At 43.1% G+C, this 27,189-nt stretch overlaps 1 protein-coding gene and 1 pseudogene across 7 annotated transcripts in view; one reads left to right on the top strand and one right to left on the bottom strand.

Moving 5' to 3' along the window:
* Positions 1-27,189, bottom strand: part of NRXN3 (neurexin 3) — a gene marked incomplete at both ends in the record, with an annotated part of 1,307,801 nt that overhangs the window by 956,983 nt on the left and 323,629 nt on the right. The window lies entirely within an intron of this gene.
* LOC308561172 (charged multivesicular body protein 1B2-like) lies at positions 1,109-2,133 on the top strand (annotated as a pseudogene). Its single transcript has 2 exons — positions 1,109-1,573; positions 2,006-2,133. The product of its transcript is annotated as a charged multivesicular body protein 1B2-like (transcript).

Below are 27,189 nucleotides of genomic sequence, written 5' to 3'. Positions count from 1 at the left end.
CTTCAGGGTGTTCAACTCTTTACACTTTAGGGATCTTTGATTTTGATTTTTTATGTGTATATTTATATATACAAAAGTACATATGTACACATACAATATACACAAACAAAAGCACACACACATACACACACACACACACGCATATATATACACATATATTTTTAATCTGAAAACCAACCAGGTATTATCAATCAGCTTTCTAAATATGAGGAGGGCTCTTTGGGCAGCCCAATCCTCTCTTACTCCCTCTCCCCAGCCTCTGTCCCTGCTTTCCATCTGCAGATGACTAATGGCCATTTCCATTTGTGAGTGAGATGCTATCTTGGCAGAACCCAAGAGTTCCTGACAAGTTCTGATTAAGTCTTTTGTACCAATAAAGAACTGTAAAGTCATTCCAGAGAAATAGTCCATTGGGAAATACTGGCTTCTGCTGGTGCCAAAGAATATAATCATCATTCATGTATCTATCCACTTATTAGGCCAATATGTGTGAAAGCCATGCAAGAGAAGAATAATAAATTATTCATTCAATAAACGTTTATTGAGTAATACTAATGCCAGGAACCATCCTAAGCTAGCTAAAGGGGAACGGCAATGCTGGGATGGAGTGGAAGCTTGTTATTATTTATGCAGGAGAGGCAGGGAAGGCCTATAAAATACAGTGACGTATCAGCAAGGACCTGAAAACATTGTGGAATAAGCCATGTAGATATCTGGGGAAAGAGAATTACAGGCAGGCAGACAGCAATTACCAAGTCCTGAGCAGTCAAGCAAATGACATATTCAAAGAACATCAAGGAGGCTGATGTAACCGGACGGTGGGAAAAGGAGGAACATACTGGAAGTGACGGCAGAGGGGTGGCAGAGGCCGGATCCTGCAAGGCCTCCCAGGCCTCCTAAGAACTTGAGCTCTGCTTCTGAGCAAGATTACCAGAGAGTGTGTAGTAGAGAATTGTGTATATTCCTCTTGTGTTTTAAGAAAAATATTCTGGGGCAAACCTAGGTACCGGCAAGTGGCAGATGGGACTAAAACGGAACTCTGAGCGCCCTCACATCAAACCTGCGTCACTGCCCCAGGCTGTCATCTCCCAAGAAAAGTCATGAGACCATGGCAAATATAGAGAAACAACTATTTAACTTGAAGTTTGCTGCAAAAGAATTTAATAGAAGTGCCAAGAAATGCGATAAAGAAGAAAAAGCTGAAAAGGCGAAGATGAAAAAGGCCATTCCGAAAGGCAATACAGAAGTTGCAGGAATACCTGCTGAACACGCAGCCGGCCAGAGGAACCGAGCAATCACTTTCTTGAGATGGAGCGCCAGGGCTGATGCTGCGGCGCCAGAGCTCCAGCTGCAGTGACAATGGCAAGGCAACCAGGCCATGGCAGGTGCGGTTAACTCCACGGGCGCCACATGGAGGAGCATGAACCTTGAAGAGGTTTCTGCCTTGATGGACAATCTGAACACCAATTTAAAACACTGGACGTTCACGCACAACAAATGGAAGACACAATGGGTAGTACTACAACTCTAACACCACAAAACCAAGCGGATGCGCTGCTTCAAGAAATGGCAGGTGACCCTGGCCGGGTGGCTCAGCTGGTTGGAGCATCATCTCGTACATCAAAAGGTGGCAGGTTCGATGCCCGGTCAGGGCACATACCTAGATTGCGGGTTCGATCCCCGGTCAGGGCACATACCTAGATTGCAGGTTCGATCCCCGGTCAGGGCACATACCTAGATTGCAGGTTCGATCCCCGGTCAGGGCACATACCTAGATTGCAGGTTCGATCCCCGGTCAGGGCACATACCTAGATTGCGGGTTCGATCCCCGGTCAGGGCACATACCTAGATTGCGGGTTCAATCCCCGGTCAGGGCGCATATGGAAGACACACCAATCCATGTTTCTCTCTCACATCCATGTTTCTCTCTCTCCCCCTTCCTCTCTCCTAAAAAATCAATAAAAACATATCCTAGGGTGAAGATTAAAAAGAAAAGAAAGAGCAGATGAAGCTGGCCTCGATCTCAATATGGAACTACCACAGGGTCAGACAGGACCTGTTGCCACCACTACCACTTCCATGGAACCAGATGATCTACCACAGAAACTTGCTCATCTACGTGATCAAGTGTAATTTAAAGAAGCGACGCTTTTGTTTACTTCACCTGCTTCTGAAACATTTTGTGCGTGTATATAGATAACTTGCACTCCAGTTACACTAAGAACACCCTGTGTTACAGAATGCGTATACATTGATTATATGTAATGGTTTTGTGTGTTTTTTGCCATGCTGTACTTTCCAATACTTTAAGAAATTCCAGACAGTTTCCACTTTGACAGATTTCACAGTTTTGTACATTATGTTGAAAAGCGTGAGGAATATTTTTTGTACATGAATATGACCAAACTAGCATTAGTTTTTGTATATGAAACATCTCCCTCAAAAATTGCAGCAAAAATCTAGCAACAGCCCTGGCTGGTTTGTCTCAGCGCTTGGAGCATTCGCACATGGACTGAACAGTCCTGGGTTGGATTCCGACCAAGGTGCATACTTCGGTTGCAGGTCCCGCTCCGGTCAGGGTGCGTGCGGGAGGCAACCGGTCAATGTGTCTCTCTCTCCCTTCCACTCTCGGAAAAAGCAATGGGGAAAAAAGAAATCTACCGACAAAGTATTATAGAAGAACATATAGAATAAAGGTTGTGTTTTCTTTTTAATTCAAAGTTGTTTTAAATCTCTGCATTCACATGTGATGCAGGAAAACATGTTTACTTAATTAACATGCTTCCGTAGCCCAAAACACCTCATTTACTGTCATGCGATGCTATTTTTTGTTTTGTGCTTGTTTTTGCTGTTCAAGCACAAATGCAGCTGACTTTTATTCTGTGTTCATCAGTTTTTAAATTTAGATTACTATTGGAATTTTTACCCAGTAATTTAATGACTATTATTTTAATTCCTGAAATTAAAACTTTTTTTCATTATTTTCCAATATAACTAGAAAAAATCTACAACATTAAAAGAAATTAAGGTTGGCTCAGTTTTTTAATTTTTTCTTTGCTAAGTATCACTGTTATTAAGATTCACACAAATTTAACCTTTCATACTTTCAAATGGAATTGAAACATTTTAAATGGTTCTCCTATTTCTACTCCACCCTTGGTACACTGTTTTAAAAGATTAATTCACATGGCTTTCATATCATTTACATTATCCATAGGATTGTTGATTGTTTTTTAAGAATGTTGGCCTACATTTTTATTTTTTTAAGTTTCTTTTTTATTGTTGACATTATTACAGATGTCCCCTATTTTCCCCCCACTTCTCCCCTCCATCCAGCCTTCACTACACTATTGTCTGTGTCCTTGGGCTATGCATATATGCATGTAAGTTCTTTGGTTAATCTCTTCCTGTCCTACATTTTTAAACCAACCAACAAAAAATAGCAAAGTAAACAAAATTGAGTCAACTCAAGTTACAACTACCATAAACCCTGATTAAATGTGTTTGCCCTTTTATCTTAAACAAAAACTCTTTAATAACTGGAAGAAATGAAGTAGAAATAAGTGTTAGAATAAAATGTTTTGCCTAGCCACGCAAATAACTTCCAGACCAATGGAAGTTGGATGTATAACATGCGGGGCGGGGACACAGAAAAGTCCGAAAAGGTCAAAAGAAGACTAGCCTCTGGAAGGCCAGGATCCTTGGGGAAAAGCATTTGATGGGCAACTGTACTACCTTCCATCTCCCCAGAAATAGCTCTTTTTATCCAATTAAAATGATTAAATGCCTTCAATTGTCTGCTGTAACGGTGTCAAATGTGGAAGTGACCAATTTATATATTAGCTAGTATACTATTAATCTAGGTTAAGTAGATAAGGCATTCCTCATTACCTACTGCGTGAGTGATCCATGCAAGAATTTTAATATTTCATCAAGTTCTACTGAAGAGCAGATCTGTTTAGAAAGCCTTCCCATCGTGAAGTCATGAAGGCATTCAAAGTGCAATCATGGAGGCCTTTTTGCTAAGTATTCACCATTCATGCATGTTTCCTATTGTAAACAGGAGTGTGTAGAAATGAAGATTATTTTTACTGGTTAATAAAATGAGACATTATTCTTTTGCTAAGTTTCAGTTAAAACCATTTCTTTTTCTTGGTATTTGACCGTGTGCCATGAGCTCACGGTGGCAGCCTTCCATTTTGTTTAGAATCGATGCTTTGTCCTTTCTGCTTAAAAGGCAAGTTTGTTTATACTGGAGCATCCTGGGGAGGCATAGAAGAGATTATTACTGACTAAAATATCTATGAAATAGAGTTACCTTATTTTCAATTGGTGGGAATTGTAGCTTTTGTTCTTTTGAATTCAATAAAAATTGTTAAATTGTGAAAAGGAAAAAAAAAAAAGAATATTCTGGCTGCTAAGGAGCTATGTAGGCTTGAAGGAGGAAGACAACCAGAATGAAAGACAGAAGCAGGAGAGCATTTAGAAGATGCTGCAGCAGCCAGCGAGGAGCTGGTGGCCTGGACAAGTGCGTTGCGCTTCAGAGCCCTTGCTGACCTCAGGGCTGCCCCAGGGGCCCCTTGGCTGTGATCCTGAAGCCCGGAGGCAACACCTCGTTACAGCGCTTCTCAAATTGCTCTATAACCATTTGTTTACTGTCCGTTTCCCTGAGCAGAGTTAGAGCTCTTCAGCGAAAAGGGCATGTCTTAACTGCCTTTTCACCTTTGCCTTCATACATTACGTGCAAAAGAGTGAATTAATGGACCTGAAATATATAAAGCATAATACAAGTCAATTTACTCATAGCAAAATAAACAGTACAGTGGCGCTGCATCATATTCATGTATAACTTACACAAATTCGGCTGCCCAAACTCAAGGGAAAGTGAGAGGAAATGAGAGAATTGTCTTCTTACCACCTAGCCCTTTGCCTTATCCCAAGCAGACCCAGCCTTCAGATCTCCTGAAGATATGTCTCAGCAGAAATGCAAAGAGAGATCAATGATACTAACTCTAGCTTTCGGTGCTTTCAAGGAAGGGACCTGGACTTTGAGGAGTGGTTTAAAAGCCTTGTCAAAGGGCAAAGTTGACTATAAGCATTTTTTCACCTCCTGTGCCAATTTTAGAATATAATCTCCCTATAAACTGTGAGTCTACAGTGCCACCTGCTAAAGGTCTCCTTACTTCTCACATCTAGAGCCCATTGTAACACTTGCCCAAGATCCAGGGACCGGGCTGTTAGATCCTGGCTCCCTTCTGAGGCCTTCCAACTTCAAGATCAGTGTGGTTAATGCGGTCAGTGAAAAGAGACTCCCAAACAAGATACAGTCCGTTATCAACCCCAAAGTACAAAGGTTTAGAAAGAACAAGACACCCCCCCCCCCCAGTAGAAAAACGAGAATCCTTGTTCAATGGATGCCATTACCCATCTTGGGGTGTTCTCTTAGTAACCCATCCTTAGAAAGTGTTTATATAAATATTGCTAGTGTGAAAGGTGTCTCTCTAATTTTAACTAGGGAAACATTCATCTAAGGTGTCACTAATATAAAATAAGTAGCAAATATGAAAATTTTAGTATGTTATAAATTATGAAGCCAATCATGACAATATTCTCCTAATCAATAAAGAATTCTAAAGGGATACTTGGAAAGTAAGCTTTTGCCAGTCTAAAAGCACTCCCCTCCCTAAAGTCCAAGTCTCTACAACTTGGCCTGTAGCTACCTTAAGCACAAATAAGTGCCCTCCACTCTCCTAGAATATCACTGTCACTGATACAGTGCATTCTGCAGAGATTTGCTCCATCTGTCTGAGTCCCAACCACCCTTCAATATCTATGTACAGTATTTGTATTTACTTATTTCTGTTTAGTCTGCCCTTCTATATTCCACTGGAATAAGAACAGTTCACCATGGTCCCTTCCTGCCAGAGCATAGCCAACTTGCAATACTAGGGCATCAGGTAAGGGTACGTTTCCTCAGATTATAGGCAAGCTGGTTCAGGAGGTGGACCAGCCATCTCAGGCACAGGGGTCCCCACTAAGTGAGAAAGTCACTGAATGACATCTGCAAAGGAGAGTGACAATGACAGGCAACAACTACAGCAGAGGAGGCATGGGTGCAAGTTGATAAAACCAAACCAGAACACTTTGGGTTGCTATCAATTAGGGGACTAATTAAAATGAGACTAATACTCTGCATTCAAGCACAAACTTGGGGGCAGGGGGGGCAGTCACAGGAAAAGGTGGATCAAATTCCAAATTCAGAATTCACTGGCAAACCAGTCTTTATCTGGTGGTATTTCAAACGCAGCCCAACCCCAAAATGCAGTGGTACAGTTTCTGATCAAGAACGTGTCGTCTAAAGAATGTGATTGCAGCTTTCAGAAGGACAGGGACTCGGATACTTCGAAAGTCCCTTCCTCGGCTAAGAGTTCATAGCTCAGTGAATGACTTCAGTTTCTGTATGTGTTCATGTCATTTTATTTTTTCTGAAAACCATTTCCAAAAATCTGAAAATTAATCACAGTCTTTTCTTCTGAGAAAAACTTTAAAATTAAAAATAAATTTAAAAACAAGATCTGTCATTCTCTTTGTGTTGTGCTGTTTATGACACTCTACAAGCAGGACCCAACCTTACCTTTAGCCTAATCTCCTACCCTTCTCCCCAGACATGCCTCATGTTCTAGAGACACTCAAATACTTGTTTATGGAAAATAACACGAGTGCTCCCTATATACTTGGCTTAGACTGTCCCTTTAATAAAATATTCTTTCCCTATCCCTCTGTCCAGCAAAATCATGGCCAGTTTTCAAATTTGCTTCAAGTCTCCTCCAAGTAAAATACATTGTTCTTTCCTCTTGGCTAATATAATAGTTTCAAACTCATTTAATTAAAACATAAATTCACAAAAGAGCACAAATCAAAGATCAACAGTTCGAGTAATTTTCAGAGTGACCTTCCTTATCTATTCACCATGCAGACCAAGAAATAAAATACCAGCACCCAAGAAGCCTCCCTCTACCTCCACTCACCCCATTCTTCTTCAAAGATGACTGACCTACAACACCAGAGAATAGTTTAGTCTCCTTTAAACTTTATATAAAAGGAAAAATGCAATATATACTTTCTGTGTCTGGCTTGTTTTAGTCAATATTATGTTTGTGAGATTTATCTGTGTGGTTGTACATAATGCATTCATTTTTATTGTTACATAACATTCCATTTTGTGAATATAACACAGTATTTATTCCATTGTTCATGGCCATTTGGGTTGCTTCCAGTCTGGGCCTATTTTAGTGTGTTTAGCAACATTTTTGCATGCATATTATGATGTGCATATGTATGCATTTCTGTTGGCATCTATGTAGGCCTGGATTTGCTGGATCACAGAGATGCATAATCAGCTTTAGTGGGTATTATCAAAATATTTTCCAAAATACTTGGACAATTTTCACAAAATTCTTGTGCCAATCCCAATGTATGGGAGTTTCAGTGGTCTCTCATCCTCGCCAACACTTGATTTTGTGTCTTTTAGATGCAGCCATGCACTTGGTGAGTGTGGAGTGGTGTTACAGTGTGTTTTAATTTAAACTTACCTATTGACTAACTTCGTTGAGCATCTTTTTCACATGCTCATTGATCATGTGGATATACTCCCTGGTAAAGTACCTATTTAAGTCTCTTGACCAATTTTTTCAAACAACTGATTTTTTTCTAATTTATTTGTAAGAGTTCTTAATATATTCCGGATCAGAGGTTGTTATGGCTTATATGTATTACAAATATCTTCTCCCACTCTGGAACTTCTTACTTTGTTGATGGGGTCCTTTAACGTCCTTACTTGTAATATAGTTTGTTTCTCAATCTTTTCTTTCATGGTTAGTACTTTTTGTACCCTGTTTGAAAATTTCACCCATGAAGACATTTATTTCTATTTTCTTTTAGATGCTTTACTATTTTGCCTTCTTACATGTAGAATGACAGTTCACTTAGAACTGGTCTGTGTGTGTGGCATGAGGCGGAAGTCAGTATTGTTTCCAAAAAGCTATCCGATTGATCATGAGGCATACATTGAAAAGGCTATCCTTTCCCCTACGTCATGCAGAATTGCCTTTAATATAAATCAAGTGTTTGTATACGCATGGGTCAGTTTCTGGACTCTCTATCCCATTAGCCTAATTAAATGCCGACATCTTAATGTTTTCTTTAAGTGCTTGGAAGAGTTCACTGCTGAATCCATATAGTCAGGAGTTCTCTTTGAAAGGAAGTTTTATTTACAAATTTGACTTCTTTGATAGATTTTTACCTTTCTTCTTCTGACAAATTTCCTTATTAAAGCCCATTTTTGCCACTTCCCTGGTAACTCAAGGTCCCTAGAACCCTTTAACTTCATTTACCTTCTTCCTATTTTTAAATATTTTTGTCATGTTTTTAAAAGTTTTACATATATTCAAATTTCATCATTTATTATCTTTTTGTGGGTCTTAAAATGACAAAAAAACATTATCTGATGATTCTGGAGGTCAGAAATCTAAAATGGACTGCTCTGGCCTAAAAGTAACAGTGTCAGCAGGGCGGGTTCCTCTGGAGGCTCTAGGGGAGAACCCGTTTTTTTCTTGACGTTTCCCACTTCTAGAGGCACCCACATTCCTTGGCTCCAGGCCCCTTCCTCCATCGTCAAAGCTGGCAGCATAGCATCTTTCAGCCTCTCTTCCTCTCACCACTCTGATAGAATTGTATAATCTGCACTATACAAATAGTAATAGTAATTGTATAATCTGTGATAGTAAAAGTATTCTTTAAAAATAAAAATGTGCAGACAAACAGAAAAAATGAGAAAATTTATTACTGGTGTACTGGCCCCAAATAAAACACTAAAGGCCATTCTTTAGGCAAAGGGAAGACGTTCTCAGATGGAAGCATGGAAGCGCAAGAACAAGGGAACAGCGGGAGAGAGTGTAAATCTAAGTAATTGTTGCTGGAGAGAAGTGATAACAGAAGGACACTGGAAGATGCCCGGCTGCTGGCGCTGAAGCCGGAGGAAGGGCCCGGGGGCCCCTGGAGTGTCTGCCAAGGCCCCTCTTCCTCGCCTAGATTGGGGCCCAGGTTTGTCTGGGGCCCGAGCCTGCTGGAAGCTGGCTCACACTCCCTTGGGCACCACGTCCTGCCTGGCCTCCTGGAAGATGTGCTGGGGGTGCATGCTGACCTCTGGTCTCGCCTCGTGTCGTCCTTGCCCCTTTTCTCAGTATCCTGGCCCTTGGAGTCCTCTCTGCCTTGGTAGGTCCCCGGCGTCTCCAGGCTGATCATTGGAGCGCTTTGTCCAGCTGCTAGAGCTGTTTCGGGTGACAGCGCCACTCGGATGCAAGCTCTCCACGGGAAATCGCACGGAGCGTGTGAACCTCTTTCTGATTTCCACCTTTATTCGTCATCATAGTTCCAGTTGCTTCCCGCCCGCTGGCCAGCGCTTCTCACTGCCCTGCGGGCCCCTCGCAGGAAGGCGCCGCCTCATATTAATTTTCTATCCCCGTGGCCAACCCAGTAGGTCTCTCATGCACACCGACGAATCCGAGCTGGGTCAAACCAGAGAAAGATGCGGTGCGACTAACACTAAGGCAAAAATGCTTTTCAGCTTTTTAACACTATTTGAAGATGAATTTGTTTCTTACAAAAAGTATATACTTTATCAGTTTCAGCCTTTGCTTCGACCCCTTTCTATGCGCTCACGCATTAAAAATGCCCACCTCATGCCATTTCTTTGCGTTTCTGTTTCTCTATCTGCACCATCTTCTTTTCAACACTGAATACAAGACATATTTATAGTAAAAATTCCTATTGCAGTCAAAATATTTAGGACCTAATAGAAGACTATGTACATAAGTGATCTTGGGTTAGACATCAGTAATTCTTACTGTTACTGTTCAAATTAAATGTGAAAGTCATAGCGATATAGGGATCCTTCCATTGGGTTATGAGATCTTGTGTCCTTAAAAACCATATTGATCCAAGATATGGTGGAAACTAGACCTCAGATCTCAACAAGGAGCTGGAGGGACATTTGCTATCTCACAATCATTTTATCACCAACACCCAGCGCAGTACCTGACATATAGAAATACTTAATATATAGCTATTTGATAAATTAATCAATAAATTCTCATAAGTTTACTCAAGCTCAGTAATTCAATGATCTTGAAGTTTCCATCCTTGTCAAACTACTTATTAGGTTGTCTACAAGGCCACTGTAGCATCAAACCACTTCCATTCACAAAGAAGCAAAACTGGCATCACTCTTGGTAGAAAAATCTCAATGTACTAATCCTAAACAATTTAGTAGTTTTTTATATACTAACATGCTATTAAAATTAATCAAATTTTAATTAATTAATTAAGGGCAGGAACTTTTTTCTTTTGCACATCTCAATCTCCACATTAAGCTTCATAATAAAGTTTTGTTTTATTTTGTTTTTTTGTCATATAACTAATAAATATTTTGGTTTAACTACTGTAAAAATAGAAGAAAAACATGTATACATGAAAGTGTCCCCATTATTACTCATGATAAACTAGGTCAATTAAATGCTCCACAAAGAATATAACATATAACGTCATGGCTTTCCATGAGAGTAACTACTGGAAGCCATAGGTCCGAGAGACTCAAATGCTAATCATACCTATTGAACTCTAGAAAGAACACAGCATTTCCTAGCTACCCATCAACACCCCAGAGGAGAAAGCCTAAACTGGGTAGACAATGAATACATTCAGGGAAGAGTTTTTCCTTAAACAGGCTTTTATAACAGTTTTCGGTGCCTTCCCTTTCAGTCACTCAATCATCATATCTGCTTTGGGGATTTGGTTTCACTTGCTTTATGTTCTGCATGCGGGTGTTCAGACTGTGAGCTTCTCACGTATCCTGACATTTTTGAAAGACGGGACTTGTGAGATATTGGGATATAGGCAGTAAATTCTGTAAGGACTGGAAGAACTCTGAAGTGGAAAGACAGCAAGTTTCTGCTGATAAACAAGAGACCAGCTCCAAGCTGACACCTGAGTGGAAGGCCTCCCACTGGGCCTTAGCTGAATGAGAAGGAAATGAGGTAGGAAATATGCAATGTATACACCCCCAGGTCTCTAAAGTCTCAGCAGGAACAGGGAACTGGAAACGCAGGAAGAGCACAGGTATATGTTTTACAGAGTAATTCTGGCTTACACTCTGTTGGGTTGGTTTTACTATTATTATCTGAATTATTAGCTATGCCAAATATTGTCGAGATTACAAGGAAACGGACATTTACATACTGCTTGTGGGACTGTAAATCTGTACACTGCTTTGCAGAGAAATTTGGTATTATCTGGAAAAGTTAAAAGATACACTCAGCTTATGCCCAGCAGGCATTTGCACATCTCAGTATATGTCCTGGATAAACTCCAACACAGATGTGAATAAAAAAAAACCTGTGGAGGCATCTACTATAGCCTTAAATATAACATTGGAAACTGGGAACAACACAAAAATCTAGCCACACTACAAGGGTGAAATATGTGAAACAAAGTATATTCCTCTAAAAGGACACTAAATAGCACTTAACATAAATAAGTGAAATCTACTTGAATCACTATAGATAAGTCTTTAAAATGCTATGTAAACAAGTTGTACAAAGATATGTATAGTAAGATTCCATTTATACCAATTTAAAACACTCAAATTACAGCACACATTGCTTGAGGGCATGCATGCATATAGTAAAACTGTAAAGCATGAAGTAGAAAGAAACATAGCAACTCAAGGACAGTGACTTCCTCTGACACTGGAAGCCTTCAGAACTCCACCACTACCAATCTGTATGAGCTGGCAATAAAATAAAATTTTTGCTCCTATAATTTCCCTAGGGGGTGGCTCAAAGCTTCTCTTCTCACCCTATCCTCAAGCTTTGAAACTGGTCTAGGGTAAAATTAACTCATCAGTGATCCAATGAAACTACTCTAGTAGGGCAGACATCTTTTAGAGGGACAATTTAATAAATGCAAATAAAAAGTAACTCTCCTAGATCTCTGCATGTGGCCTTCTCGGATCTCTCTTCCCTTCACTCTTTCCTATATAACAGGCTCTCAGGAGAACCATCTCTCAGTTCTTTCTGTATTTGAGACTTTTAGATTATTCCTCTTGTCCGTTTATTTCTACACACACACGCACACACCCATGCTTTGGTTGATACAAGATGATCCTGGGTTCAGTCTTCTAGGAGATCTCTCTTGTCACCAATGCTCAGAAGGCCAAGTGGTCAAGAAGGTGAGGCTCAAGGAGAAGAAAGCTTCTCAGTTCTGCCTCTCATCTAGGACTTAAGTCAGTTCACAGGACAAGGAGACCAGAGAGCGCTTCCATGGTGCATGGACACACTCTATACAATGAGGAGGTGCTGCTTCTGCCCAGGACCACCGACTCGGCTGCCACTCTGGCTGTTCGTCACCCCACACGGACCCCTTGCTGTGTGGAGAACGCGCTGCTGTGTCCGCGCTCCTTCTTGGCCTAAGTAATTCTTGGACTGCACCTTGCATCTGAAACAGTATGTGCCGTCCTTACACAGAGAAAGCCTTGCTCCTCTCTTGCAATGGAAAGTTACAAGGTTGAGGGACGCTTCCCATGCATACTTCCAACCAAGACACTGAATTTAGGATGAGACAAAAAGGACTACTTTTGTCCTGCTTCAAGCAAAACATTTGAACGTGACCTGGAAGACATAAAAGTCACTGGTGTAAAGCTGACAAGTCACCTGCCTTCCCAACCCCCTTTCCTCTCATAGTCTATAAATACCAGACTCTTTTTATCCTGGGACCAATTATAGGAATTTTACCCACTACTAATGGATCAGCACTGAAACCACAACTTATTTGGCCCCAGCCACATAAACACTCACAGCGTGGCAAGAAATGGTACTCCCCGCCACAATTACCTGGACATATGCCATAGGCATGAAAGACTCTATTTTCCTTTGTGAACTCTAATGATTCATTGAAGAGACAACTAAAGTAATGATTTTCCTATCCTTGAGATGCTGAGAATCTCTCATTGTTAATTATGAATTTCACCGTCCTGGGAGAAGGGTACATTAGCCAGGGCTCCAGAAAGTTCCCCCACTGTTTACAGAAAAATCAATCAGTGCCTACAAAAGTATCTGAAGTCCCTAGACACCCAACACCAATCTCCTTCTATAAGCAAATAGATTTGAATGAGGCTTTTGACTATTCAGACCAGCTCCTGCCTTGTTTTAACCTCAAGACAACAGAGTGTAATTTGAGAGACCCACAGAGCCCTAAGTTCCCTTCTTTCCTGAATCAGTCCTGGCAGGGATGGGAGGCCCAGGAGCCACTTGTGCCCCAGTTTCTGGTTAGGAGTATGGGATTAGGTCTGCAAACCCAGAGGGCGCTTATGACCAGTGAACTACCATGTGGCCACTGTGTGACACTTATTTCTGCGTTTACATAAACCTTCTACAGACCTGCTTCCCCTGTAGATGCTGCCTTGTGCTCTGTTCCCCTTGAAAGACCTAAGACAGCAGTGAACCTTAACCTGCTCAGACTGGGCATTCCCTGCTCTGAGTCCCAAGCCTTCCCTGGTGCTATGACTGAACTTTGTGTCCCCACCAAAATTCATGTGTGAAAGCCCTAGCCCACAGTGTGATGGTACTTAGCAGTGGAGCCTTTGGAATGTAATTGATTCAAGAGAGTGGAGCCCTCATGATGGTATTAGTGCCCTTAAAAGAAGAGACGCCAATATGCAGGCACCTTAATCTTGGATTTCCCAGCCTCCAGAATGGTGAGAAATAAATGTCCATTGCTGAAGCCATTCAGACTATGATAATTTTTATAGCAGCCTGGGCTAACCAAAATGCCTGGGAAACCTTAGGATCCACACCTCTCATCTGACACATCTCCTGGAACTACAACAAGCTCTAATCTGAATCCTACAACCTCAAAATGGCCCATGCTATCCAGTGGAAGACACCCATTGACATCAACAGCAACCTGAACCGTTGCTTGGGCTGCCTGGCTACCCCGTAAAATGAAACAAAATAAAAACAAAACAAAAACACCAAACAGCCTCTGCAGTGCAATTGGCTCCACCAGCCTTTGTGAGACTTTCCAAAGAGTGAGTCCCACCCACCCAGGCTTGATTCTTTCACCCCTCTCCTGGGGTCCTTTGTCACTGCCAATCCCAGCAGGGCTAGTACATAGGTCTGTTAATTTATGACAGGAGACATAGGTTTCGGGTCAGGGGATTTAGCCTGCTGTAAATCCAAATTTGCATAAGGAAAGCGGGCATTCGACCACACTTCATGCCAATAAGCCCTAACGTGTGCTTAACCACTGAGCACATTTACTGATAAGCTGTTCATTAGACAAAAACCTGACAACTCGCAGTGTTATCGGAGTCCACAATTTTCGCCAATCTCTTCCAGAAATTCTTTTTTGCCAACAGGGACTAAAAGCTGGCAAAAATCACAGAGCGGTCCTTCCCAACGCCGTTTTCCCGAAACCTCCCCTGTGACCAACCCTGAGAGCTGAGAACTGGTTTTGTGGATCTCCCCTTATTTTTTTCATGTAAGATTTCTCTTCATCTTAAATTTCTTTCGGAAGAAACTGCTACGGAGGAAGCATCGGCTGCTGCTTTTTTTTGTTTGTTCATCTTAAGCCAGAACTGGCCCATTCATTTGCACAGGAAGCGTGTTTTTATGAATCAGAATGATTTTAAGGGAGGGAGGGACCCAGTGAGCGCGGCCAATTCCCAGTGACAGTACATCCAACAGTCAGTCTGGTCTCTTGCAAGGACGTTGTCACGCCCAGTCCCCCACAGACAGAGCTCTCGCAGGTCGCTTTCCCTTGGCCCTGGATGCTTTCCTTCATTATCACGGTTCTTTGGAGAGTGTCCACAAGCTCAGGGCCCTGCTTGCCTCGGCCGCGCTAATCCAGTGGCCAAAGGCCATCCTTTCAGCATCTACCTTGCACTTGATAAATGGCAGCCGTGGTGCCTTGGCCCAGGAGGGACACAAACAGAAAGACACGGTTGGTCCTCAAGGAGCAAACAATGTGTTGATACCTTGAATCACTCCTTGGTTCTCCCTCATTCACATTTGTTCTTCTATTAAGAGTAATTTAGTTGAATCCTGTCTGGAGGACCCCATGCAGATGGAGCTGGTAGATGGAGATTATCCCGGGGTCCCAATACCTGCTGGGCTCTCCCTTCCTCAAGGTCTCTACTACATATTGCCTGTACCACTCACTCTGACGTGTGATAACAGCATTGGGTTCCATTTCTTCATGATTAGATTCTTCCAGTCCTCTGCATACGTACATCTTTTCTCATCAACAGTATTCTTATAGTTGCTGTAAACCCCTTATGGAATAAACATACAAGACAGCTAAGATGAAAAGCTGTGTGAGAGCAAAAAAATCCTGCCATATCACCGTCAATAAAAATGCATGTCATTCAATGAATGACTAATATTGAATTGAACTCAACTGAATGGACATTGTCTTGTAGATATTCTTCGGTATCTTATAGTTTCAGATCTATGGAGCTTACACTCCATTTGCTAATTACGTAAAAATATCTCCCAAGTTTCACTGCTCTACAACTGTGGCTTTTAAATTTTATTGTAACAAATAGATGTTGAGTCCCTCAAGCCCACAACTTCAGCAAGATTTAATGATAGAGCTAATCAATTGGGGGAAAGGAGAGTATAACTGCAAAGCATGAATTACTGAACGATTACATAAAAATACATTTTTTAAAAATTACAGCAACTCAAAATAAGCCTACAAAATATATCTTAGTAAGATTTATCCTATGTACTCTATTTAATAAATACATTTTTTAAAAGTCTGGAATTCACCCTAGGGATGTTGTTTCAACATTTATGTTTCTTATATCTTTAGCGTCTCTGCTTCTACTAGCTTTTTTGAGTCTGAATTTCAAAATGAGCAAATCCTTCTGATTCAAAAGTAAAACAAACTGCCCACCACCCCTGAATTCTCAGCTCCAATGGCACATTCAGCTCTCCACTTACTGTTCTCGCTTTGGCCCTGGGCTCTGCTGGCGACACCACCCACCCGGAAACTTTCTTTCTTGGCTTCCACGATACCACTTTCATCTCCTACCTCCCCAACTTTTCCTTTTCTTAAACATTAGTGATTCTCAGAATTCTTCTATTTAAATCCATTGTCCTCTTTGTTTTGCTTTCTTTCTTACCTTATTTCATCAATTTTAATTAATTTCACTGTATTCCTTATACTATGGTTACAGCTACAGGCGCCTATGTGAACTTGGCCCTGAGCTGCAGGTAACATCAGCACCTCCAGCACCATACACTCAAAACTGAACTTGGCATTTTCCCCATTAAGCCTGTCTCTCCTCCAGTATCTCCATATAGTATTAATGTTGCCCAGGCTAGAACCTTGTGACCTCTCTCTGCCTTTACCCCAATATCCAACCAAGTTGACAAGTCTTACTAATTGCAACGCCCCTACTCCTCTCATTCCTAGTTTTACCCACCCGTAGAACAAAGTCCGAGCTCTGGTGCATACACACATCTCCAACCTTATCTTGCATCAACCAGCTACACTGAGCTCTGATTCTGTGAAATGAGTTAGAATACGTAAAACACTTAGAAGAGTTCCTGGCATATAGTCAGCACTCATTCCATGTTGGCTGCTATTACTGTTACTACCACCACCACGACCCCTACTTCCTTTGTTACTGTTCGTGCCCCACTCACCATGCTATCTCACCTGTTTATGTCTTTGCTGATGCTATGTCCTTTCCCTGGAATTGCCCCTTTTGCCTAAGTCTCACTCTTAAAAATTTTTTTAAAGTTCTGCTCGTGTTCTTTCTCCTTCAAGAACCCACCTCTAATATCTTAAGTCAAGCTCAGTGTCCAAATTTTAGCTTCTGTGTAAACCTGCAAAAACTTTGATCATATAGCTTAATATGCTACAATATATTGTAATCAATTATCTGATTTTATCTGTCATTTCAGCTAGGGCAGGGGTAATCAAACTACAGCCTCTGGGTCAAATCCAACATACATCCTGCTTATGTAAATAAAGCTTTATTGGAACACAGATACAACCATTTGTTAACATAGTATCTCTGTTGCACTAATGCTAAACATGCAGAGTTTGGTAGTTATGCTACAGGTCCTATGGCCCACAAAACTATATCTTCACTGTCTATTAACTATTTACTATCTGATCCAGAGTTTCTCAAACTTGGCACTGTTGGGATTAGGGGCTAGACAATTCTTTGCCAAAGAGGGACTGTCCTATCCATTGTAGGGTATATAGCAATAGCCTTGACCTCTGCCCACTAAATGCCAGCAGCGCTCATTCCCCACCACTTCACTACCCCTTTACTCCACTCATCCACCCCCTCACTCCAGTTTTAACAACCAAAACATGTCTCCAGACATTGATATTTGCTGGGGTCAAAATGTCCCCAGTTGAGGACCACTAATCTGGCATTTTACAGAAAACATTGCCAACCCCCAAAGCATAAGGTCTTCCAAGGAAGGAACCATGTCGAGTTCACTTTGCATTCCAAACACCGCATCTGAAACGTAACAGAAGCTCATTAAATCAATCATTTAAAGGTTATTAGAGGGTTGTAAGATATCCCAAAGCATTTTAAACTTTATAAGAACTTTAGACTTGAAAGGGACATTGGTGAACATCAAACCAATTCCCTAAAATTACAACTAAGTTTTGCTTCCTTTAGCATTTTCAACACCACCTATCAGAATTGTTGCATCAAAAATATCTATGAAGAAAAATTATGCTGAGAAAGATAAATATCACAACTGCATTTGATCACCAGGAATTTAAATAACATAAAATAATTTCATTCAGATTTTATACATACACATACGTTTCATTTATCCCTGAATGAGATTATTTTTACTACCTATAAAGAAGAAATTACTTTCATTTTGCAGACGACATCATTTCAATTGGGGTCAAACTCTAGTATGAAGAGACAGCAACTTCCTTACAGTCAATCAAGAAATTCATTTGAGGGATATAAATTACTTTCCTCTCTCCTTAATAAACCTATAGTGTACCTAGCATTGCTGAAAGTACAAAGCCTCTCTGCCACAAAGGGATTACATGCCCACCAGAAAAGCTAACAACTGAATGTAGGGCATTTTAAGTAACAGATAAATGACAATAATAGGCAACGTTTAATGAGCACTGACCATGTGCCAGATTTACGGCATCTCACTTGATCCTCATGAAAACTCTATGAAGTAGGTACTATTAGGCTACTCATTTTATAGATGAAGAAACTGAGTTGGAGAGAAGCTAACTTGTCCATGGGCCCATATGTAATCAGAGAAAGCACCAAAATTTGAACTGGGAAGCCTGCCTCCGAAGTCTGAGTTCTCGCAGAGAAAACCATGTAAACGCGCTTAGAATCTGGAAGTGAGAAAGACCGCCGGTAACTGGGTGACCAGTCAACTGGGTAACCATGAGACGAGTCTTGAAAGAACGGGTTAGTGTCAGACAGCAGAGAGAAAGGGAGAAATCCCTGGCTGGTAGAGCCAAATAAAGAAGTTTTAGAAGCGAGAACTCAAAACTTATATTTAGAATAACGTGAAATAGCCACTCTGGCTTATTGGGAGGAAGTGAGACAAAACTGAAGCCAAACTACAGGAGGCCACGAGCGGGAGGCCGAAGGGGACACGCTCTCACGCGCACTGGATGCTTCCGAAAAATCGCACCCAGGGCAACGTGAGGCAGGTGCAGGGCACAGAGAAGGCAGAGAGAACGGAGGAGGGAAGGCTCTTTATGATACCACGACAGGTGGGGCGGGGACAGAGGGACCGGGAGAGGCGGGGGCCCGAAAAGAAATGAGAAAGCAATATCACGAGGACATCGACACTGGAATGCTGCGACGGTTCGAGGGCCAAGGAGGGGGGCGCGAGAGAAGGAAACCTCAGGCCCCCCGAGGTCTCCCACTTGCGTGACTGAGTGGTGGCAGCGGTGGGAGCTGTTGGAAACGCACAGGATGATGTATAACCATGTCCCCCTTCTTCCCCCACTTAGCACACTGCCCACCTTCTTCTACAGAAGGTACGGGCCACCCTCTGTGAGTCTGCTCATCAAGCCTCGCTCCTTTCCTACCATGGGTGAGAGGAAAAGCATCCCTCCTCTTCCTGAGTTTCAGTGCAGGTCCAGGGAGAGGTTCTACGTAAGGACAGAGCAGACGAGCACATGCTTGCAGCCCGCAAAGAAGAGGCAGATAGACAGGCAAAGATCAAAGGGGCAAGAGAGAGTGGGGAGGATTGAATCGCAGGCTCCAGGAGGTGACGGGAGCGGAGGAGATGCTCAGGACAGGTGAGCAGGTGAGCTGATGGACATGGAGGGACACCCTGTCCTCTGGGGTAAAGAGAAAGGGAATGTCAACCTAAATAGAAGATAAACAGGCACACGAAGACCCTGAGGTCGAGATCAGCTGGGTACACTGATATTGCCTAGCTGGGACCTTTAGGAAAATCAGGATCTCTCATCACAGACATGTTTTTCCTCTCACCACCTCTTGCTGAGCCACAGCCACCGTGGTCCCCTCGGACATGTCAAGCTGTCCTTTTTCTAGGGTCCTCTCATCCTTGCAGCTTCTACTGATCGAAATGTCCTCTCCCGGATACCGCGTGGTTGACTCTTTTGTCTTAGGTCCCAGCTTAATTATCACCTCCTCAGAGAGTCCTTCTCTTACGACTCCGCCTAATATTGGAGACCCGATGCCTTTGCCACTCCCTATCCCATCGCTCTCTCTTATTTCCTTCATTTCACTTATCATTAAAGTATTTTAATTAGTAGTTTATGCATTTACTATTAGCGTCCTTCAGGAACAACGTGAACTCACAGGCTCAGGGGCCTTACACATACATGGTCTAATTCACCCCACACTCCAACACTTAAAACAGGCCTGACATCAGAGCAGGCCCCCCGTGAATATTCCCTGCACTCGTGAGGAAGGGAATGAAGGCCGAGCTGTGGAGAAACCGCGAGCAGTCATTCTATCACTGATGTTCGCCGATGCTTACGGAAGAATATTTTTCACATATTCACGCGTCGGGGCCTGCTCGATCTGTAGCAGCCCTAATTCCCTGCCTTCTAGAAGCGCAGTCGAGGGGGAAACATGGACACACAGCACCAAGATACAATGTGGTAAGGACACTAGACAGAACGCAAGGGATTCAGAGCCAAGGGCTGCTGGAGCAGAAACCGAGGTGCTCCTAGCTGAAGCCAGGTGAGACAGGCCAACAAGCGCCCTGAGGTGCTGAGGCCAGGGGGTCCCCTTCGGGGTCCAGCAGGTAACTGGGGAGCGCGAGGAGCAGCCCGGAGGGGGGAAGACTGGAAGCATAGGCCCCTCCGGCAAGCAGGAGTGAGCTAAGGTGCAAATTCAGCAGGAGGCGGGATCCGGGAAAGGACTGAGAACATGCCTCCAGCTGAGGGACTAGAAAAGGAATGAAGAGACCCGAAAAGAAAAGGGCTCCTTGAAGGGGCTAAACCTCAGAAGGGTCCAAAGAGAAAAGCAGTTACGCTCAGACAGGAGGAGGGGAGCTCATCCCATGAGACAGGGGGAAAGAAGAAGGTAGCAATTAGTATCTTTGAGGGTAAATCGAAAAGTGGAGGGAGGGAAGTTTAACAAGCATAAGCTAAATAGTTTCTATTTTCTCCATGAAGCGTGAGATGGACCATCTGCCCACACTGGCTGCGGGGGAGAGGCTGGGGGGCAGGGAAGGAGAACTACCTTGGCGATCGTTGTGTGCCACGTTGCTGCCCTGTGCTGCATCTTCAATGGTTTGTGAAGTGCAAAAACGGTCCTTATATCTCTCTTGACAACTTTGCAGGAACTAGCTGTGGCTCACTGTCCACATGGGGGAGAAAGCACCCGTAGCATCAGAACGCTAATGGAACAGTCATTTCTGCATTTGCGAAGCAATTTCAAAAAACATTAGCTAATTAATTAGCTTGATGATTGCTTTATCCCTGTAGGTATATGTGTACAAGGATTTTTTTTAATTTTTTTTTTTTGGTCTCCTTTGAGGCATTTGAAGACCCAAGAGGTTTTGTCTCAGTGGGAATGTTGTGGTAGATTACATTTGCTGTAAATAAGTGACATTTTTAGAAAGCAATGTGTTCCACTGAATTTATCCTGAAGAGAAAAAAATTGCAAAGCTAAATAAGAGACTCCAAGAATCGGACTGAAAATTCATAATAAGCCTAAAATGTAGCTGCTCCTCTTTCTGGCTTTCTGGGGGTATTGGAGACAAACAGCTCCAACTTCACAGAAGATCCTGGGCTGGAACAATCGTACAGGTGTGCCGCATGCCCTGGGACAAAGGTGTTCTGCTGCTTGGCATCTATACCAGGAGGAGCTACCTCCCTCTCAGATTCCAGGATGAAAATCATTCCTCCATTAACAGGTCGAGCGATATCAATTTGCCCAAAGTGGGAAGTCAAGCAAAACCTGCCTTCCTCTCAGAACAATCGATGACAAGGCGAAAGAAATAGGTCATTGGATCCAGTCTCCCAGCAGCACCTTTTTGCCTGAATGAGCGACCTCTCCTAAGAAGTGGAGCCTCCAAGGACAGTGAGAGGCCGCTTCCTAGAGCGGGTTCAGCCCCAGTCCCACCAGCCTTCCCCTGAGGCCCTTCCCTCCCTTACTGGCTCACCAAGTCTTTTGATTGAGTTGGTGGAGATGGCAGGAGCATTTGCATCTCAACTCCAGGCCCTGCCAACTGTGTGACCTTGGGCAACACGCCTGGCTCTCTTTAAGTTCCTAAGTTTGTTGCGAGAATCAATTAGGGCATACTTAGTACAAAACACTTAGCACTCACGTTGTTAAGTGCTCAATAACTGTTACTCTTTCTTGTTGCTATTTTGTTTATAATTGTTGTGGTTAGAATGGTTTTGGAGATGATGCCAGTGAAGGTCTGAGGGAAAGAGAAATGATTGTAAGTGACTAATAGGTGATGTCAGTGGCTGGGAACCTCAAATCCCACCACAAGGGGAACCCTCTGCGTCTCAATGGGACTTGCATAGTTAACTGGTTCGGAGATTAATCAGGAAAGTCTTCAACACAATGAACTTGGCCTAATCGATCAGCCTCATTCTTTCTTTTCAGAAGGCTAATTCTCTGTAGAGCTACAGGATTGTATGTTTGAAAGGAAACTAGAAAATCAAGGCCATCTCCTCATTGGATGGTATAATCTCCTCGACAACCTACAAGCCCAGGCTCTGCTGAAATGCCTTGAGTGACAGCGAGTGCGTTGCTTTGAAGGCGGCTTTGGGTGGCTCTCACTGAAATATCTCCCAGTATTTACTCAGTTTCCACTCATTTGCCTTTGTTTGTCTCAAAGATAGAGGACCCACACTGAATCCCACTTCCAGAGGACAGTCATTAAGGTACAAAGACAAGTCTCAACCCCTGGGCTCAGGCATCTTTTCTTCCTCAGGTTAAACATCCCTGGATCCACCAGTCAACAATTTTTATATCAGATTCTTGAGCCTATTTATCTTTTTCTTAGCTCAGATCTACAGACTGAGGGATCTCAGAGGGAAGGTGGGGGTGGGGCGTGGTGGGGAGAGATTAACCAGAGAATTTATATGCATAAATGCATAACCCATGGGGAAGGCCTGGGGGGAGCGGATGGGGAGTGGAGGGGATCAATGGGGGGAAAGGGGACACCAGTAATATTTCCAACAATAAAGATTTAAGAAAAACATGTTGTAGTCTAGCAAATAGAGAACCTTTTTAAAGCTTATCATACACAACTGAACAGAAGCACTTCCAGTAATCACATTAGCACCGAGAGATGATGATGATAAATACAATTTACCAAATATTTTCTACATAGCAAGCTACATTCTAAGGGTTTCACGCTTATTACCTCAGTTAATACTCATAATTATAATTATTATAATAATAATTATACCTATGAAGTAGGTATAATTATTCTCATTAAATAAATAAGCAAAGTGAGGCACAGAGAGGGCTACTTGCCCAGCCTTCCACAGCAAATGGGAGTAGAGCTAGGCTTTGCAGCCAAAAACTCTAGCTTCGGAGCCTGCTCTCCTAATCAATAAATTATATTATGGAACTGTCACCTCCTTTGTTTTATAGATTACACCTCTATTAATTCAGCCTCAGATCATATAGGCACATATTTTCTACCATTCCCAACTCCCTGCCATTCACAAAATGGATGACCATACTCTCATACCTTCCCTCAAGTTCCTAATATAAATGTTGAATAAGATGAAGCATTGTGACATCCACCTGACCATCTGGGTCCATATAGATCCATTCAGCGGGACTCGCTGGTATGTTTAAATAGTTACTCCTTTATTGAATAGCTCTTACATCCAATCTCACTTTCCCTGTCTGGTTGTTAAGGATATCGCAAAAGGTATTGCCAAACACCTTGCTTGATATTTAGCTATGCTAGATCCATAGTACTTTGCTGAGTTCTTAGTAATAATATTGAAGGGATATGTGAGCTTGGTTGATGTGAGATGGCTTATTTTTAGTGTTTTCAGTGAATGATTGTGCTTCTGTTGATCACTCTTTTCTATGGGCTCATAACTTTGTTACCAAAGCACTCCAAAATCTTTCCCTGATTCCAACGAAGCCCATAAGCCCATAGCTTGCATTTTCTATACTTTTCCATCTTTAGTCTTTAGGAACCTCCCCCACTTTCTACCATTTCTAAAAAAAACACCGCCTTGATTTCAAAAATTATACTTGCAAATTCTCTCCGTATCCTGGGATGTCATTCATCTAAGTCAAGAAATCTGAATTAATACAGAGCCATTAGGTGCCTTCTGATATTAAACTTCCTATCTTTGTCTACCTATGCACAGACCTATTTTATTGTCAGGGTAACAGAGAAGCCTGAGGATTTCCTTTACATCACTTGGGGCTCTATGTTGCAGATGACAGAAATCCAGCTCGTGCTGGTTTGGACAAAAGAAATAATTTATTCAATCGTTGTTGGGAACCCAGGGATAGTCTAATTTGAAGAATGTTTCATCCAGGGCCTTTAGAATGTCACTGGGAACCAGTTTCTCCCCCTATTTTCGCTCTGACCGTCATTCTGGCTTCACTTTTGGTCTCTATGTAGTGGAAAGATGGTTACCAAAAGCTCAGTTAGATATCACCCCAAGTTCTAGCCCAAAGGAAGGGAAACTGCCACCTACACCATGTCAACAAAAGCCCTGGGCTTGTATGTCACTGATGCAAAGTGGGTGAGGTATTCGCCTCCGAGCAAAACGACCAGGGCCAGGGAAACGGGAGTCTGTGGCTGACGCGGCGCCCGCGGGCTCACCGCGGAGCCGGCTGGAGTCAGCGCCACCGCGTTACTGTTTAGAGAATGAGGGGAAATAAAATCAAGAAACATTTATGAAAACAAGGGTCAATGGGTATCAGGTCTCTAACAAACATCAACAACAGAAAATATTCCCCATCTCTGCTCCTCTGTCCACAGCCTACCGACTGTCCGACCCACAGCCGATCCTGGGTATTTACGCCCCGGTGTCCCCTGAAGAGCTCTCTCTGCTCGCCGTACTGAACACCCCGCGGCCGCAGCCCTCCTGCCAGCATTCCTGAGGCGCACGCCACTCCCTCAGGCCCAGCCGGGCCCTCACCCGCCCCTGTGTGAGGCAGGCCGCACCCAGCACAGCCCAGCTCAGGGCCTTGTCCCTCCCTGTCTGTGACACAGGCCCCGCGGCCCACCCCAGGGCCTAGGGATCCAGAAGGTGGCCTCCCTCCCAGAAGATGCAATTATCTCCTTTACGAACATTCCCCTCTAAGCCGAATCACATCACGTTGCCAATATTTGACCTTTTTCTTTTTAACCCACAAAATGACCGTTTCTAGGGTCACCGCCGTAAGCAGCTCCTGAGACACAGGTTCTCTCCTTCCCTTCCTCTGCCACATTCTTCCACTTCCCAGCCCCTGACGCATGTTCCCGCTCCTTTCTGCTGTGCTGGAACTCTGCCCCCCTCGGTCTCCTTCTTGGACTGGTTCTCCCATCCCGTCGAGGCCTTTTCCCTCCAAGCCCACGTAAGGCTTCTCTGCAAAACTCGACCTTGCTATCCAAAGCTGAATAAGCAGCATCTTGTGTCTCTACACTGGAAGTTCTCCACAGCGGTGGGCATTTATTTTGTCAGCGGTCACCATCCCTCTTTCCGGATCGGGACACGGATGCCCCAAAGCGGCCGGATGGTTTCCAGTTAGCATCAGAACTGGGAGCGGCAGCCAGGTTCACGGCAGCTGCTCTTTTATATTAAACTACACTGGACGCTCCTAACTCCCGCGGTTTTTCAATTGCAGAAACTACAAAGAGTGATCAGTGGATCCTTAGCCAGATCTGATCGGTATCATAATAACGTAAATGATATCAATAGCATTTGCACAGGGCTTTACAGTTTATAAAGCACCGTCTCTTTTTTTTTTTTTATCCCATTTGCTCCTGACATAAAAGTACTTAAAGGAGGTATTACAATCTGGTGAAAAAAACAAAGGCGAGGAGCCGTCTAGTAGCTTCTGTAAGTCTTACAGCTGGTAACATGTAAGTCCGGGCAAGAGTCGAACCCTGGGCTTGTGCTCCCAAAGCTGAGGGTCTTTTATCTTCTGTGCTGACTCCGAGACGCTCGCGTGAATTTTGCTCACCCTGGGGCCTTGGAAAAAGGACATGTTTAGACCCAATGCCATACCTAAATTTACCTGATTATAAACAGGGAGATTTTTTACCCCCAAACAAAGGTTGGGGAAACAAAGAGGTTGGGAAAGTGAAAGTAGGGGGGAAAAAAGGATAGTGAGTGAAGAAAAAGAGAACACAAAAGAAAAACCATAAAAGAAATTAAGTGAGAGCGAGTGCAGAAATAGACCGTGAGGCGGGGTATGCTAAAATGAGTATATTAAAAAATAAAAAACGCCACAACAAACACATTCTCCCAAAGCCCGCCGGTGCCAGCAATTCAGACAAACGTATAGCAATGAACGGAATGAACACAGCCTTCAATAGCTTGGCTCACCAGATGTGGACTCCTAACAGGGTTCTATAAAATGTAGAGTTATTACAGATTAAACCATTAATCATCTGTTCAGGGACGATCTCTGGCTATAAAATTCCATTCGGTTTTAAATGGCTAATAATCACAAAGGGATGTGGGCTGTAATGGGCGCAATGATGTCCTACCAATCCTTTTTGCGTTAAGTACGTGTCCCACTCTCCCAGTCCCTGTGCTTTCCCTTCCCCCTCACTGGAGATGCTATGAGAAGGGAGAGGTGAGACACGCCCGTCGGTCCCAGAGGCCTCAGCAGCCCTTGAGCTTCTCCATAGGAAAATGAAGAGCCGTTGAAGAACCAGAATATTAGGGGAGAGGTAGCATATTGACAAGAAAGGAGGGTGGGGTAGAAAGGACCAAATGAAACAACACAGAACACCCCAACATCGGAGGATACTGGGGTGGACTTGAGTCAGCTCCCTGCTGCAGGTGAGTCTGACAGAGCCACGATCCCTGCCTCGATTTGGCTTTCTTCCACTGCCCCGTGCTTTATCCAACAATAATAGCTCAGGAATGCCAAGGACAGAAGAAGGAAGAACTGTGTGTCCTCACAGGGAGGGTCATTGGAAACTGAAATGGGAGTCAGAAGGAAGCACTTTTCTATAGAAATTTTGAGATTCAGAGGGGCACTTTCCCTACTCAATGCTAAAGCCAATGGACCACCCTTCCCAACCCTCCTAGGACAAAAATATACAACCTCTTCAACCTCCTAGGACAAAAATATGAACCTGGGGAAAGGAGTAGATGGACTAGCATCAGTCTTCAAGGAATTTAAAGCCTGATAGACAAGATGCCCATCTGAATATGTCATTCTATTTACTTAAGATCCCCCAATGGCTCCCCATTACCTAGAAAATAAAGTTCAAGAGTATAGCGTAAAATAAAGCTCTCTATGACCTGGCCCTCCTTACTTTATAGATACATTTTTAGAACTCCTAATCTCATATTTTGTGCCCTGGAATTAGGAAGCTGTGTGTTTCTCACCCAGACACCGCAATGTGTCCTGTCTTCGGCCTTTGCCCATTCATCCCGAGGCACGGCTCCATCCATTCTTCCCTG

The sequence above is a fragment of the Miniopterus schreibersii genome, assembly GCF_964146895.1.
Source record: "Miniopterus schreibersii genome assembly, chromosome: 1".
NCBI lineage: Eukaryota > Metazoa > Chordata > Mammalia > Chiroptera > Miniopteridae > Miniopterus > Miniopterus schreibersii.
Note: the sequence above shows the minus strand (reverse complement) of the source record. Positions and strands in the feature narration are given on the sequence as shown.